A 12,960-nucleotide genomic window follows, 5' to 3' on the forward strand; every position below is an offset into this window, starting at 1 on the left:
AACGTCTGTAACTGGAAACTAACACCGTTACCGCCGGCCAATGTGGCCGAGCGGTTCTAGGCGCTTCAGTCTGGAACCGCGCGACCGCTACGGTCGCAGGTTCGAATCCTGCCTCTAGCGTGGATGTGTGTGATGTCCTTAGGTTAGTTAGGTTTAAGTAGTCGTAAGTTCTAGGGGACTGATGACCTCAGATGTTAAGTCCCATAGTGCTCAGAGCCATTTTAACACTGTTACCCCCTCACGTGGCAATTAAAACGTATTTCTTTCAATGGTTTATTTGTTATCTCTCTTCTCTATGTCCTTACAAATGTTTCCACTCAGTTTCATTGTCCTACGATCACTCGTTTGTCATGGGGCCCCTCTCAAGTAGCGAAAGTTTAATTATAATTATCTCGAACAGTTGTATTTGATATATTACGCACCGATTAACTAAAGTTGCAACAGGCGATATTGGAACTGGAAGATACTTTGGTGAACAGTGCTGCGATGTGGAAAAGACTGCTAGTAATGTGAATCTGCTGGAATCTCAATCTGCTTAGTCCCCAAAAGACTAGAAGGATCACTACCCAGTGGGCGGAGAGTAGCCTACAGCTGGCGCCGGTGGGTGGACGGGCGTAACTGTGTAACGGCCGTCCGTCCCTGGGGGCCGAGTTACGCCTACTGAGTAAGCAATACCGCCGCCGTTTATTGCTCTGCTCGGCAACACAAGGCAGCAGGCGTGCTACGGCTGGACGTGGACGAACTCGATAGAGTCGCCACGTTTCACTACACGTGATGTGTCACCTAGGCACGTATTTAAGAAACCTTGATCATTTCCTTAAACTGAATTGTAATAGAGTCCTCACGAACCGACGTGTGCTTTCTTACCGTAGCAATATTAACTGTACAGCAGGACGAGTACTCGTTATGTGTATAATTTTAATTAATATTGTGTTTATACTGGTTGCTGGTGAGGAGGAAAGTTAGGTATTAGTATTTTAATAAATGATCTCATTCATAAGCAGCCATATCACAGTCATCACAGTCGCTCAAGAAAGTTATAATTAAGCTTTACTTGTTTAATCAGAATCGGACGATGACTCACCTTGTCCGCAGTCTCGATGATTCGAAGCGATCTGAAATCCTGTGTAAATAAAATGTCTTGGTTTTCTTGCGTTGCGTAGTCAGTCGGGAAACCTCAGATAAAGCGGAAAGTTTGCTTTGATAGAGTTTAATTATCCGATGAAGTAATGGAGCTCTTGGATCTAATAATTGCAGGTTCGTTTCCAATTCATCGGAAGTCCCCTTATGATTAACAACGAAACGACACCTCCGTGCAAATTTCCAGTTAGAGAAAACATATATAATGAAATTCCTTATACACCTTTGATGTAAATGCTCAGTATATATTTTCTTGAGTAGCATACAATACATTTTCAATCTCTTTCTTCCAGTAATCTCGATAGCAAAATTACAATTATTCAATGTGGCTATTCGGCACGGAGAAGATTCTAGAAGTCCTCTCAACACACCAGAGAGAATATTACAAAGAGTAATTATGCGCTCATGGAATAGTAATAGTACTGTACTACTTTGCGCATCGCTTCTGTGAGTATATAGATGGCCAAGTAGGAAACGTAATTCACTCATAGAATTGTGCAGGGATAATTAGTAGAATATAAAGAGATATTACATGTGTACAAATAGCAACAAGCACTTGATCATTTTTTTGATGAAACGACCTAGAGTTCACGATAGCACTGTCGATCTGAAAGCCAAAAATTTAATGGCGTACCGGTAGATAATTTCGTGGTAATTGAAGTACTTAGGCAATTTTTTTCCGTTGTGAACATTCAAGTGACTGGAACAAATGACGAACACTACCGAACAGAATTTAATGATCTCTCTCTCTCTCTCTCTCTCTCTCTCTCTCTCTCTCTCTCTCTCTCTCTCTCTTCTCTCTCTCTCGCACACACACACACACACACACACACACACACAACTTCTAATAAGACACCAAAGTAATTGTGCCGAAAACTAATGCTCAGGAATTCGAATCCTCGAACAATGAAGATGATTTGACGTAAAGGAATATTGTCTTAACCCAACACTAGTGGTGGCGCAAGTCAGTAAGCACCTCGAACGACCTGTCACTACAATATTCACCAAGTGATCACCCATTACCGGGTAACAATCTGCGATTCTCTCTCTAACATCTAGACAGTTGCAGAACAATCTCTATTGTAGTTCCAGGCTGTCGTAGAAGCAGACGGTCGTCATATTGAGCAATGTTTGTAACTTGGAACTTAAATATGGTACGCAGTTAACAGGTGTTACCCTGTCGTGCGGAAGTTAAAATGCTTTTCTTACTATGTTTCATTCGTTATTCCTCTTTCGCATGCCCTTAAAAATGTTTGTCCGAACTTTCATTGTCCTGCCATGACTCATTTCTAATGGTACACTCCTGGAAATTGAAATAAGAACACCGTGAATTCATTGTCCCAGGAAGGGGAAACTTTATTGACACATTCCTGGGGTCAGATACATCACATGATCACACTGACAGAACCACAGGCACATAGACACAGGCAACAGAGCATGCACAATGTCGGCACTAGTACAGTGTATATCCACCTTTCGCAGCAATGCAGGCTGCTATTCTCCCATGGAGACGATCGTAGAGATGCTGGATGTAGTCCTGTGGAACGGCTTGCCATGCCATTTCCACCTGGCGCCTCAGTTGGACCAGCGTTCGTGCTGGACGTGCAGACCGCGTGAGACGACGCTTCATCCAGTCCCAAACATGCTCAATGGGGGACAGATCCGGAGATCTTGCTGGCCAGGGTAGTCGACTTACACCTTCTAGAGCACGTTGGGTGGCACGGGATACATGCGGACGTGCATTGTCCTGTTGTAACAGCAAGTTCCCTTGCCGGTCTAGGAATGGTAGAACGATGGGTTCGATGACGGTTTGGATGTACCGTGCACTATTCAGTGTCCCCTCGACGATCACCAGTGGTGTACGGCCACTGTAGGAGATCGCTCCCCACACCATGATGCCGGGTGTTGGCCCTGTGTGCCTCGGTCGTATGCAATCCTGATTGTGGCGCTCACCTGCACGGCGCCAAACACGCATACGACCATCATTGGCACCAAGGCAGAAGCGAGTCTCATCGCTGAAGACGACACGTCTCCATTCGTCCCTCCATTCACGCCTGTCGCGACACCACTGGAGGCGGGCTGCACGATGTTGGGGCGTGAGCGGAAGACGGCCTAATGGTGTGCGGGACCGTAGCCCAGCTTCATGGAGACGGTTGCGAATGGTCCTCGCCGATACCCCAGGAGCAACAGTGTCCCTAATTTGCTGGGAAGTGGCGGTGCGGTCCCCTACGGCACTGCGTAGGATCCTACGGTCTTGGCGTGCATCCGTGCGTCGCTGCGGTCCGGTCCCAGGTCGAGGGGCACGTGCACCTTCCGCCGACCACTGGCGACAACATCGATGTACTGTGGAGACCTCACGCCCCACGTGTTGAGCAATTCGGCGGTACGTCCACCCGGCCTCCCGCATGCCCACTATACGCCCTCGCTCAAAGTCCGTCAACTGCACATACGGTTCACGTCCACGCTGTCGCGGCATGCTACCAGTGTTAAAGACTGCGATGGAGCTCCGCATGCCACGGCAAACTGGCTGACACTGACGGCGGCGGTGCACAAATGCTGCGCAGCTAGCGCCATTCGACGGCCAACACCGCGGTTCCTGGTGTGTCCGCTGTGCCGTGCGCGTGATCATTGCTTGTACAGCCCTCTCGCAGTGTCCGGAGCAAGTATGGTGGGTCTGACACACCGGTGTCAATGTGTTCTTTTTTCCATTTCCAGGAGTGTAGTTCTATCAAGTGGCGAAAGTTTAGTTATAACCACAGTGTTCGTCAACAAAAGACAAGAATCTAAAAAACTCAGCGGTGTATTGTACTAACAAAAACTGTCACTACTTTGCTTAATGCTTTTCACATTTATGCTACTTATATTTAATCGAGTAAGTTACAAAAAGAACCTGCTGTTTCTTCATTTATACTATACGGTTATTCTTTATCTGCTATTTCTACTGTAATATTTACTTGATTAGACAATATTTTTTTAAAATAAAATATATACCAATATTCGTAAATAGTGAGTCCTGTTTACAGTGCAATACTAGTTCTTATATGCGTTTAGTGTAAGCATTGTTACTTGCCATGTAGCTAACAGACCTTTTCAAGCCCTCGATGTAGGTATTCCGATGATTTATCACGAAAATGGCACATGTTGTTAGTTTTTAATTTTCTTTGGAATTCGCGGTAATCCCTATTTCCTTACTTAACACTGGACAAGAGTCTGTTGAGTGTCGTACCACCAGATTACATAATTCCATTCTGAACCCAGGACAAGGAGACAATGTCTACATTAAAATTATTTTTGTGTACTCTACTGTGACTGTATAAATCACGGTTCAATGAAACTGATTATTAGCATTAGCAACAATAACCATTAAGACGTAAATGTCTTGAGAAGTGAGTGTCAGATTTCCTATATCCTTTGAAAGGCTCCTGCTGGATATACGACTGTCTGCTTTACTCAGTATTATTACTGCTCGCTTCTGAAAATGGTTCACATGGCTCTAAGCACTATGGGACTCAACATCTGAGGTCATCAGTCCCATAGACTTAGAACTACTTAAACCTGACTAACCTAAGGACATCACACACATCCATGCCCGAGGCAGGTGAAGCGCCTAGAACCGCTCGGCCAAAGCGGCCGGCGCTCGCTTCTACCGAACATATAAAAAACATGGAGTGAAAATATGCAGAATACGCCAACATTTTTTTTTTTTTTTTTTTTTTTTTTTTTTTTTTTTAGGGCAACACAATGCGAGTATCACACTGGCTCAGCTGATATTCTACCTTATCCTCGTAGAGTACAATTCGTGCTGTTAACTAAATTACGAAGGGGTCGTATTGTGGAGAGCAGCTGGATGATACTCAACAAATAACTGCACAGCGCGTCCGACGTGAGGCCTCAGATTTGTGATAATCACTGTATTTTTGAGGGATACTTAGTGCTCTATAAGTCGCATGAGTACAACAGAAAAAAAACACGGACTGTTCTTGGTAATTTAAGACACTTACCCCCATTTCATAAGTCCTCGAAAGTACGTAGGCGGTAAGAAACATCCTCAAAGACACAGGGTGTTTCACGGCGTACTCCTGCGAAGAATAGGTTGCCCATCAATTAACTTTAGGACTTTAGACTCCAATAACTTCAAAACAGTACTAGATAAGGTTGTCGACAAGTGACAACATAAAACATGACGTTTTGTTTCTTAATTCGTACAAATCAGTGGGTGCGGTCCTAGTGGAACGGTTGACGTTGTAATCGGCAATCAGTTTGCAGGAACTGCAAGAAATCGTGCCCCAATGCATTGCGAAGGCGTGTCTTCAAGTTCTGTGGATCTGTAGCCTTGATTCGCTGTACTTGATCCGTAACAAAGGAAGAAGTGTAGTGGCGTGGTGAATACTTAGGTACTAACGAAGCAGTGTCTCATTCTGTAGAAGTATGACATCTGGTTATAGTTGTGACAAATGTGCAACAGCAGATTCTTGTGACATGTCCAGGTAAACATCATTTTCGACGTAAACTCGATGAAAAAGAGTGGACCAATGCTGCAATTGTGCATAATTCCTCACCACACATTGAACTTGGGAGTGCCTCTCTTCATTTCGCGTGTAAGAAGAGGATACTCTGATCCCCCCATATACAAACTTAATGATCGTTGAGTTTGCCGGATGGGTGGAAAGTTGACTCACCGGTAAGGCAAATATTTTCCAAAAAGTCATTGTTTGCGTCAATATTTGCTAGCATATGAATTGCCAACTGCTTGCGCTGAGGTTTGCCCCATCGGCTTTGTTGTCTGACGCAGCTGCATCTTGAAGGTATCAAGACGTAACCTCTTATGCAAGACTGTGGAGTGAAGGCCCTTTCATAACATCCTAACGCGTTATGATGAAGCTGTGAGAGATGGAAATGTGCTGTAGAACACACTGTATGGACTTTGTTGCTGTTTTCTATGTGCAAAATGGTTCAAATGGCTCTGAACACTATGGGACTTAAATGCTGAGGTCATCAGCCCCGTAGAACTTTGAACTACTTAAACCTAACTAACCTAAGGACACCACACACATCCATGCCCGAGGCAGGATTCGAATCTGCGACCGTAGCGGTCGCGCGGTTCCAGACTGAAGCGCCTAGAACCGCTCGGCCACTCTGCCCGGCTTCTATGTGCATTTTTCATTTTTAACGCCGTATATAACGGCAACCAAATGGGGAAAAGCGTGCATTCCCAGCAGTCTACATGGCAGCACATGACCGTGAATGATATGCAGCAGAAATCTAAGTGAGCATGCTGGGTACTTCTCTCAGCTCACATATGGCATAATTGAGTTATGTGTGTATGTAAACATCATATATATGTCACATACAATTAGTGTAATTTAAACCTCGAAATTTCTAAGCAACAAAGTGTGCCTATTGGAGGACACCATGCGCCCTGTAACGTGCATATTGCAACGCCCTGACTATCTGTGCGAAGCGGCGAACCGTGTCTCCGCGAGTCGGCGGCTGTGAGGTCAGCCGTGCAGCGCGCCTCGCGTTTCCAGCTTGGCTCGTGTCCCAAGGTCGCGCCGTATCTCCTACTTCTTACAACGTCTTCATTAACAGGCCCGATAAGCCAGCAGTCGTTTCCCGGAAGAAATGGGTCACTTTTCGGTCTCCGAATAGACCGCGGCGATCGTTTAACTGGTTTGTTCACTTTACAGGAGACCGTAGCGATCGTTTTCAACTATCTGAGGCAGTAAACTGCGGAAGGAAACCGGCCGTCGTCTCACGGAAAGCTACCAATACAGTTCTATCTCACAGTTATCGCTGGGGAACCTAATCTTATTTACAGGCGCAGAGCAACTTCCCTGCACTTGCTGCAGTTGTGAGGCAATAGAAACTCCAAGCAGCGGACATGTTCTGATAACGAAACGTAATAGTCATAAACAGCGTCTACCACGTTCCTAAACGTGGGGCAAAAGTTACAGCTGTAGCAGTAGCTCTAGTAACTGTGTCTTAAACTCGTTCTGTTTTCCAGTGTCCGATTATGCTGTCCTCTTCGAGAGAAGATATTTTAAACTGTAATCAATAAATGAACGCTGTCGAAATGTAAGCTAAGATGTGTTTGCTTAGCCTCGGACCTTCTTGTTACATAACCGACTAACAGTCATACTCCACCGCCATACACCTGCTAAACTCACTACCGTGTCAAAGATATCCTATGTGCGTCAGACTTCGTTGTACCCGACGCATGTGTAAGTTGATTTAAGCATTTAAGCACCCATAAACCAGATGATTATTTGAACGCGACGGTTGTTAAATACGTGAAATCTCAATGTCAGGGGAGGGAGGGGGTAGTGTCGGTTTGAGGCCATCAGAGGCAGAACACTGTCTTGTTTTTAGGACTGCGAAGACATGAATCGTCCTAGCGTTATCAGTACTATGGAAAAACTAATTCTTTCGAATTTATTTATATACTGTTACTTATATGTGATCTGTCGTCTGATAGTAAGCTAGGACGTAATTATCGCTGTTTCATATTTAAAATTTGCATTACTTCATACCACATATTAGGTACACAATTATGCAGGTCTTTAGAGTAGAAATAAATAAATATTACTTTAGAAAATTGAAATGAACGAACGCCTATCTCTGCGTCCGTAGAAGTTACGTTGACACACACAAATTTTAGTACAGAGCACACTAGATTGATTCAAGCGCGTCCGTATACACAGAGTGAGGTCCAGCATTCAGACGAATGTATCAGTTGCATCGCCGCGTTAAGGCAAGGACGTGCTGGCAGTATCTATCTTGGCGCTATTCAGTCTTTGATCAAGCAATTAAAGACGTAAAGACACAGTTATTGGAGTAGAAGCAATGATTTTAACCTTGATGAGATGCTAATGTCTGTCATCTCGAAGCACGTAAGGATTTTCGTAACGTTGACGTCCTATGAAATTACCCGGATGTAGATGAAAATGAGACTGGAGCGAAAGCTATACAGACTGGAGAGAAACTTATACGACAGAGGATTTGAAATGAGTATTGATAAGGATGAAGAGGCAGTATATAAATGGTAGGATGTAGGTACGATTAGAGTCATGCAGGGATAGGGTGTGTCCGTGCGTTCATTTGGAAAAGGAAGAGGCAGGGTGAGGCATCGTTAATAGGATGGGTCGATCCGACAAATGATTTTACGTTCTGGGAAGAGAAGTGGTTTGAAGTTATCCTGCGAAAGGGCATGGAGCGTTTGGAGATAGGACATCTACATTTAAATGGATACTCTGCAAATCACACTTAAGTACCTGACAGAGGGTTCATCGAACCACCTTCACAATAATTCTTGTTATTCCAATCTCGAACAGCGCTCGGAAAAAACGAACACCCAGATCTTTCCATGCGAGCTTTGATTTCCCTTATTTTATTATGATGATCGTTTCTCCCTATGTAATCGGCGTCAGCAAAATATTTTCACATTCGAAGGAGAAAGTTGGTGACTGCAATTTCTTGAAAAGATTTTGCCACAACGAAGAACGCCTTTGCTTTATTGATGCCCACCCCAAATCCTGCATCATGCCAGTGACACTCTCTCCCCTATTTCTCGAGAACACAAAACGTGCTGCTGTTCTGTGCACTTTCTCGATGTGCTCCGTTAATCCTATCTGGTAAGGATACTACACCACGCAGCAATAATCCAAAAGGGAACAGACAAGCGCAGTGTAAGCAGTCTCTTTAGTCGATCTGTTGCATCTTCTAAGTGTTCTGCCAATAAAACGCAGTCTTTGGTTCGCCTTCCCCGCAACATTTTCTGTGTGTTCTTTCCAAGGTATTTCCTAGGTATTTAGTTGAATTTAGGGCCTTTAGATTTGACTTATTTATCATTTAATCGAAGTTTACGGATTCCTTTTAACGCTCATATGGATGACCTCACACTTTTCGTTATTTGGGGTCAACTGCCAATTTTCGCACCACGCAGATATCGTTTCTAAATAGTTTTGCAATTATGTTTTGATCTACTGATGAATGTTCTAGACGATAAACGACAGGATCATCTGCAAACAACCTGGGACGGCTTTTGAGATTGTCTTCTAAGTCGTTTATATAGATAAGGAATAGCAGAGGGCTATAACACTACCTTGGGGAAATCCATAAATCACTTCTGTTTTACTCGATGACTTTCCTTCAATTACTACGAACTGTGACCGCTCTGACAGGAGATCACGAATCCAGTCACATAACTGAGGCGATCTTCCATACGCAGGCAATTTGACTACAAGCCGCTTGTGAGGTACGGTGCCGAAAGCCTTCTGGAAATCTAGAAAATGCAAAATCATTTGAAATCCCTTGTCAATAGTGCTCAGCGCTTCGTGTGAGTAAAGACCTAGTTGTGTTTCACAAGAACGATGTTTCCTAAATCCTTGTTGACTATGTGTCAATACACTGTTCTCGTCGAGGTAAATCATAGTATTCGAACGCAATATATGTTCCAAAATGCTGTTGCAAATCGATGTTAATGATATGGGCCTGTAATTTAGTGGATCACTTCTATTGCCTTTCTTGAATATTTATGTGGCCTGTGCAACTTTTCAGTCTTGAGTACGGATGTTTCGTCGAGCGAGTGGTTGTATATGATTGTTAAGTATGGAGCTATTGCAACAGCATACTCTGAAAGAAGCCTAATTGGTATACAGTCTGCACCGGAAGACTTACTTTTTTTAAGTGGTTTAAGTTGTTTCACTACTCCGAGAATATCTACTTCTAAGTTATTCATGTTGGCAGCTGTTCTTGATTCGAATTCTGGATTATTTACTTCCTGTACTTTAGTAAGGGATTTCGGAAGGCTATCGCGAAGAGAAGCCTAGCATACTTTAGGTACGACCAGAATATCTTTGGATTTTATGCCAGTTTTCGAGACAAAGTTCCGTTGTGGAAGCTTTTATAAGCATCTCGCATTGAAGTACACGCTAAATTTCGAGCTTTTATAAAAGATCGCCAATCTTGGAGATTTTGCGTTCGTTTCAATTTGGCCTGCATTTTTCGTTATTTCTGAAACAGTGTTCTGACCCGTTCTGTGTACCATGGGGGATGAGTTTGTTTGGTATAAATCTCTCAATTGCTGTCGATACTACTTCTTTGAACTCAAGCCATATTTCTGTACACTTACATTGGTGGAAGTCGGTGATAGAAGCATTGCGGGAGACCAGAGATAATAGGGGACACTGTGGCGTATTGTGATTCGTTTTGCAAGATACATAGACTTGGGAAGGTATTCTAGAAGTTTTAAACGACGCGGCAAATTTATAGCTTGGTATACGTTGTGAGTGAAGGAGGGTAAACAGATACAGAATTTGAGGCAAGTGCATCATGGATTTAGAGGGAGTGGTGAAATTTGAAAGAGGCGAACATGGGACGTGCCCTCTGCCGTGAACTTCATTATGATTTGCAGCGTATAGATGTAGATGGAGATGTAGAACATCTCCGTGACTTTATCTTTGCGATAAAATTGATTTATCTTTTTTTACTAGGGAATTTTAAAATGGTAGTTACATGTTATTATGAGTATATGAGATCAGCATAGATGAGCGCCTGTTTTAGATACGTATGATAATCGAGTTCAGCCGGTTAGTAGTTTCGTTAGTTTTACTGTAGTGTAACGCCGCTTTCACACTATACGGTTTTGACCGTACGGCAAAAAGCCGTACGGCTGTAGGTGTGAAGAAATGTATGGCGCCTTTCACATTATACGGCGACGGCAAAATGCCGCTGCCGTGCCGTGCTGCAGCCGTGTCTTGCCACTACAACAGACGGTCGCCGTACGGCAAGTTCGACAACAGTGGCCTACGTGACTAAGTGCATGCTTTCACACTGGACGGTTTTGAGCCGTACGGCGTCGACTAGTTCGTTGTAGTGTCGTTTTATTCATTTGTGTTTATTCTTGTTTACTGAAAAGTGTAGAAGAATGGATGAAATTGATACTGAACTTTTGATAACCTTGGTGGAAGTAAGACCTGTTCTGTGGGACAAAACTCTAGATGCGTATAGAGATCGTATTGCTACAAAGAATGCTTGGCGGGAAGTTTGCGTAGCACTGAAGCAAGATTTTGATGAGATGGAAGACAAAGATAAAAATGCGTTTGGTAAGTATTTATTTAATATATTAATATTACATTTAATACGTTTTAAACAGTTTTTATTTAACGTTATAAATTTTATTCTAAAAGTAAATCGTTTGTTTATAAGTAAATTACTGCTACCAGTCACGTTTTTTTTGTTTTGTTTATATTTTGCACGACGCGTTTCGGGAAATAATTCCCATCCTTAAGTGCGTTTTTCTCTAAGTTTTCATCATGTGTGGTGTCTTTTTATGTGTCAGGTCTTGCATTCTGTTTTCTTTACTGTAATTTATAAGAGAAACACGCACAAGACCTCACAAATAAAAAAACACTACACATAATGAAAACTTAGAGAAAAAAACGCACTTGAAGATCGGAATTATTTCCCGAAACGCGTCGTACAAAATATAAACAAAACGATTAAAAACGTGAGTGGTAGCAGTAATTTATTTATAAAGAAAACTATTTACTATACAGTCGCAGGCTTTCACAAACAATCTACAAAAAGGAAAAGGCTTGTTAATTTATATCTTTGACATCTGCCATGACACGCTTCCAGCATTTGTCATAAAATATTTACAAAGAGTGTTCCTTATGGCGTTGGCTGTCAGTCCTCCTCTTATGTTGGCATCTTGGGCTAAGTCTTCCAAACCAGTGAAGGATGTGGTGTCTTCAATTATAAATCCATCTCTCTGACGTACAAAATTGTGTAAAACAATGCAAGCTTTAACCATTTTTACTGCAAAATCTGGATGAACATTTAAAGGTCGGTGAAACAACCGCCACTTATTGGTGAGGATGCCAAAAGCACATTCCACATACCTCCTTGCTCTGCACAAACGGTAATTAAATACACGTTTCTCAACTGTCAAGTTTGTTCCCCCAAAAGGCCGGAGCAAATGCGTGTGTAGGCCAAATGCTGCGTCTCCCACGAAGAAGTAGGGTACTTTTGGACCTTCCGTACCAGGCAGACATTGGACGTCTGGAAATTCCAGGGAATTACTTTCTATTGACTTCCATAAACTGGACCGTCTGAACACTGAAGAGTCACAGTCTTTGCCATAACTTCCTACGTCGACATAAATGAACCTGTAGTTGGAATCCGCTACAGCCATCAGAACCACAGAAAAGTATTCTTTGTAATTGAAGTACATTGATCCGCTATTAAATGGGGCAGTAAGACGGATATGTTTTCCATCCACCGCTCCTAAGCAGTGGGGGAAATTAGCAGTACGTTCAAATCCAGCCGCTATTGATTCCCATACCTCTTTGGTCGGTCTTTGTATACATTCTTCCCGCAGTGATGACCAAATTGCTGTGCATACATCATTAACCACTTTACTTGCTGTAGAAATCCCAATTCTGTACTGGAAATGTAAGTCAGTGAAGGAACAACCGCTTGCCAGATACCTGAACAAAACGAAAAAAAATCAGTGACATTTAGTTTGCAGTGGACATTTTTTGTTACAGTTTTGCTTTTTTCTATACAAAATTAAAATGTTTTCATACAGTTTTGTTTTCTTTTGATGTAGGTATAGAAGTAATACGGAGGTGGACCAATCTACGAGACTCCTTTGTGAAGTCAAACATAAAAATTCAAGCTGCGAAAAAAAGTGGCTCAGCAGCAAAGAAAATGAAAAAGTATGTATATTCTGATCAGCTGCAGTTTCTAAAAAAGCTGTATGATGCTCGAGAGACGGAGGACAGTTTTCAATCGGAACGCACCGCCAGACTGGAAGAA

Source organism: Schistocerca serialis, chromosome 2, assembly GCF_023864345.2.
Source record: "Schistocerca serialis cubense isolate TAMUIC-IGC-003099 chromosome 2, iqSchSeri2.2, whole genome shotgun sequence".
Classification (NCBI taxonomy): Eukaryota; Metazoa; Arthropoda; class Insecta; order Orthoptera; family Acrididae; genus Schistocerca; species Schistocerca serialis.